The sequence below is a fragment of the Sturnira hondurensis genome, unplaced genomic scaffold (assembly GCF_014824575.4).
Source record: "Sturnira hondurensis isolate 20B ecotype Veracruz unplaced genomic scaffold, ASM1482457v3 Scaffold0019006, whole genome shotgun sequence".
Taxonomy (NCBI): Eukaryota; Metazoa; Chordata; class Mammalia; order Chiroptera; family Phyllostomidae; genus Sturnira; species Sturnira hondurensis.
Window position 1 is genome coordinate 6,550,848 of NW_028091637.1, and position 4,540 is coordinate 6,555,387.

Genomic DNA, 4,540 nt, shown 5'->3' on the forward strand with positions numbered 1-4,540 from the left:
TAAACTCAATGTTACTTTTTAAGGAAGATGTTGAAAAGATTTATCTATAGCTTCATCCTGGCTCAAGTCCCCAGTGACTTGGCTTCCACATTTCCCAACCTACTCTCATGTCCTGTCCAATCACATATCTTAACCGATTGGAGTCTCAACTGTCTGAAAATAAACTTTATACTGTAATGGGGATTCTATTTCATAAAGAGCTGAGCCAGTAAGTTTAAAACTTATACTCAGTGGAAATTAAAGCACTGACTAAATTATCTATGCAAAAAGGCACGTCATGTGGGATTGATGACCTCATGATTGTTGGAGGCTGAAGACAAAGTATGAGAGTGGACCCCAAAATACCAGAATTATCTTCTGGAGGGTAGGCCCTTTGTAGTACAAGGCCCCCCACTAGGTGAGTGTTCTAGGAACCCACCTGTAACAGTGTACCAGCTGGTGTTGTTGTGAGAGGCTGCATTCAGCTTCAGTGAATTTGTTTTGAAGATCCTTTCAACGTATTTGTGACCATTTCAATGATGAGTGATTGACAAGTGCACCTGCCCACACTGTGCTGAGTGTTCAGCAGTTTTTGACAAAAAAACACATGACCCCTATACCCCACCCTCCATAATTACCCAATCTTGCCCCAAGTGACTTTTTTTTTGTTTCTGTGGATGATAAAAGTCCTCTAAGGAAAACGTTTCGCTGATGTGGAAGAGGTAAAACAAAAAACAGCAGGAACACTAAAAAGCATCAGTGGAAAAAAGTCTTGATAGGTGTATTGCATCAAATGGCGCGTAAGTCTTTGAAGGCGGCTGAAGTTTAAACATGTAAGAATAAGTACACAATTTTTGTAAATACGCTGTGTTGGGGCCCCCCTTGTACATCAAATGATATGTGGACTGGTGTCCAAAGATGGTCCCCCATGCATGGCAACCCCAGCCTTCCTTCCCCTGTACAGTCCTCGCAGAGACTGAGTCTGGGCTCGGCCTGCGACTCCTGTCAACTGTAGAAGTGACACCAGGACAGTTCCAAGACCAAAGCCTATGAGAAGGCCTAGCAGCCTTGAGCCACAATGCTAGTGAGATGTTCAGCTACTTTGCAGGAGGGACCATGTGGAGGAGAGATCAACTGAAGGGGAGAAAAAGAAGACTGGCAACCCTGCCCTCTGCCCCCACCAGTGGAGGCCCCGGGCTCACACATCCTTGCCAAGGCACCAGTCAGGCGTGTGAGTGAAGAGTCGCAGGTGCTCGTGCCCCGCCCACAACCTGACTCCAGCTAGAAAGAGACCCTAAGTGAGGTCAGCTGGAGAAGCATCTGACAAAACCTATTTAAAACTAATGGGAGAGCAGATGATGGCTTTTCCTCATGACGGTCTGCGGAAGCCACTGTGGGCAGTGCGGATGATGCCAATGGCTTAGCTATGCCCGGAGGAGCACAGAGCCGGTACAGGGGGTAGGTGGGTCTTCTGCTTCAAGCCTGGCGAGATAAATTGGATTATGAAAGTTCCAGGATCCTCTGAGACAGGTTATCAACCCCACTCTCAGAGCCACTCTCTCCCTAATCCAGGCTCCTATTTCTTAACAACTTTTATTCCCCACTCCCTCAAACTCTACCCCTCTCCATTCTGCTTGCCTACCTGGGGCACGTGGCTCCTGAGGTTGCCTGAGAGCACTAAGCAGTTACGGCCACTATATAGGAGAAGAGGAAGGAGAAGGCCAGGATCCATTACCAAAAGAGAAAGCAGCTCTGTGAGACTATGGAAACAGTCTGAAAAGAACGTGGAGAAGAAAACGGACAGATATGCCGAGGTCCTCAAGACTCATGGACTCCTGGGCTGAGCCCAATAAAATTAACTTTTAATTCCTCAAAAACAAAAAACTAATGGGGGAAACAGCATGCAAGTGGCCTCTGAGCTCAGTCCTTGTTGAGGCTTAAGCTGGCTTAGTTCATTTGAGTATCCACTCTTCAGAATGACAACCCACAGAATATATAGAATAATAAACTGGCTGTCTTTTTAAGCTCCTAAATATTGGAGTGGTTTGTTCTGTAGCAATATGTAGCCAAAATATATGTTAAGGTAGAAATTTAGAGTGAAGACAGGGCCTCTGGAACCCACAGGACGATTTATTTTTAGAGCTGGATTTTCCATTTTGTTGAATGGTTTCATACCTCTAACCAGAGCCTGGCCACCTTGTTACACAAGATACAAATGTGAAATTATTGCATACAGAAGACATTTTTCGTATACTCCCAACTCCTAGATATTTAAGAATGCTTTTATTTATTTATTTTAAAATTTTAAACATGAGCTTCCTTGAGAGGCACCGGAATCGGGAGCCGAGAATGCAGACAAAAGCCGTCTTCTAAGGTGGACCCATCCATCACTGAGGAAAGCGTGGAAACTTGTTTCATTTCTCAAAAGCATGAGGCTTTCTGAATCAGGCCTGCAGGACAGTGAAGGTCTGAAAGAGTAAAGTAACACACTCACATGGCTCATGAAATCATCATAATAATAAAAAGCCTCAGACCTCTTTTTTTTTTCAGCTGTGAAGCAGCACCTGCCATTAGCTGTGGTGGCTCCTATTTTCATATTGTCTGACAGTAGCGGTTGGATCAGGCTTGAGCCAGTGTGACTGAGAGGCAGGCTCCCTGCGTCCACAAAGCTGAATTTAATAAGATGAGAACAGCATGCCAAGATGAGGAGCTCCCTCCCTAACACTTATCCTGACACCAGCCCCTCAGCGGGGCCGTATTGCTGCGGTAATCTGGGTGAGCCGGACAGAGCGTCCTGCTTACAAGTTCAATATAATGGAACAGCAGGGGGCGAAGGGCTGGCAGAAAAGCTTAGCAAAGTTAAAGCCTATTACTCTATGCTTGAAGAAAAATGAGTCACAAAATATTACACCCAGAGCAAGACTTGAACTTGCCAAATGCAGCAGCAACACACACTAAGCCTTGTCCATAATGGTGCATTCATTATTCTGTGGTCCAGGGCAATGTGGATTTAAATGTCTTTAACTCTAATGGAAATGTGTATGCAAATTTCCAGTAAACCCATCTCTCTTTTCTTTCACCCTGTTTGAATCTGATAGGCAAGGTGACTATACTCCACGTATGTCAGAGAAAATGCTGCCTTTTTAATGTGCCTTTAGTGACAAGAAGGTAAAAAACCAGACAGAAAGAAATCTTTCAGCTGCCTAGTATGGCCTTTGTTATTGTTGTTTTATGCCATGTGTGGTGCTGAATTTAAAACTGATGGAAGAAATAGGAAGCAAGTGGTCTCGAGGTTCAGTCCTGCTTGAGGTTTAGGCTGGTTTAGGCAGTTTGAAGGTCAGCTCTTCCATAGTGAGTTCTAACACAAACTCTTCCATGCCAGTCAATCATATCAAACTCAGATTTGGAACAGACTTGCCTCATACTTCCAATCACCCAGAACCAATCTAGGGCTCTAATTAAAGAACCATTATTTAGTATCCCGAACATTATGCTGTTCTAGGACATGGGGTTTTTTTTGGAAAGAGTAACCATAGAACTAAGGTGGGGGGCTTCTGCTCCCCCTGGACCAGCTACAAGTTCTTACTATAACAAAGGCCATTCAGATAATCAGGTATGGTCTCAATGACCGCAGCCACCAACTACTGAGCTCTTACCATGGGCCGGGTGCTTTTTTCCCTGCATACCCTGAATTCTGTACCTGATTACAAATCCTTTTTGGGGGAGCCCCTGGCTACAGGTGCTTGGTTTGATGCTTTATATTCATGACGTCTAATCTTGATGTAGTGGTTTACATATTTTCTCACACTGTTTCTCAGGTTTACAAAAATATTTCAGCTTCTTTATATTTAGCTAATTAAATTTTCTACATGTTCTTTTCATAGGGAAACAAACTTAAATGTCAGACTTGCCAAATTGTCTTTCATTCCCTTCTGGTTTTAAGTCTGTTTGGATGTGTGGTATCTCTCAAACATACGCTCAGTCTTCTAGATTTCCTTTCCATATTTTGCTCCTTTTGAAGATGGTGTCTGGATCTCATATGCCTAGTGCCAGTGGAGACTGGGGAGTCCAGACCACATGGTAACTTCTGGATCCCTGCAGGCCTCTGTGCTGGGATGGCTGGTCTCGCCAGCTGCATGGATTGGTGAGCAACCAGCTCCTACCTGACCATTAGGAGCTTCTTACTGTGGTCCTTTATTACTCCGTTCATGAATTCCTCACACATGCAGACTCTGACCACCCCAAGAAGGACTGCAGGAAGTGGTTCCTGTCTCTGAACCTTTGTGTCCCCACATCAGCACATGTTCAGAGTTACTAACCCATGGATTGAGAAAACTGCAGCACTAAAATTTTTTGAATCCTCACTGAAGGAGATTTTTTCCTTACTTTTAGAGAGTAGGGGAGGAAGAGTGAAAGGGAGAGGGAAAAACATTGATTGGTTGCCTCCCACGTGTGCCCTAGACTGGGGCTGGAATCTGCAATCCAGGCATGTGCCCTGACTGGGAATTGAACTCGAAACTCTTCAGTTACAGGATGAAGTTCCAACCAACTGAGCCACACC

General features: G+C 44.6%; 1 non-coding gene across 1 annotated transcript; it reads left to right on the forward strand.

Moving 5' to 3' along the window:
- The first annotated feature begins 1,329 nt into the window (after positions 1-1,329).
- LOC119004128 (small nucleolar RNA SNORD35) lies at positions 1,330-1,415 on the forward strand. Its single transcript, XR_005070121.1, has one exon. It is a non-coding gene; the product is annotated as a small nucleolar RNA SNORD35 (small nucleolar RNA).
- The last annotated feature ends 3,125 nt before the right edge of the window (positions 1,416-4,540 follow it).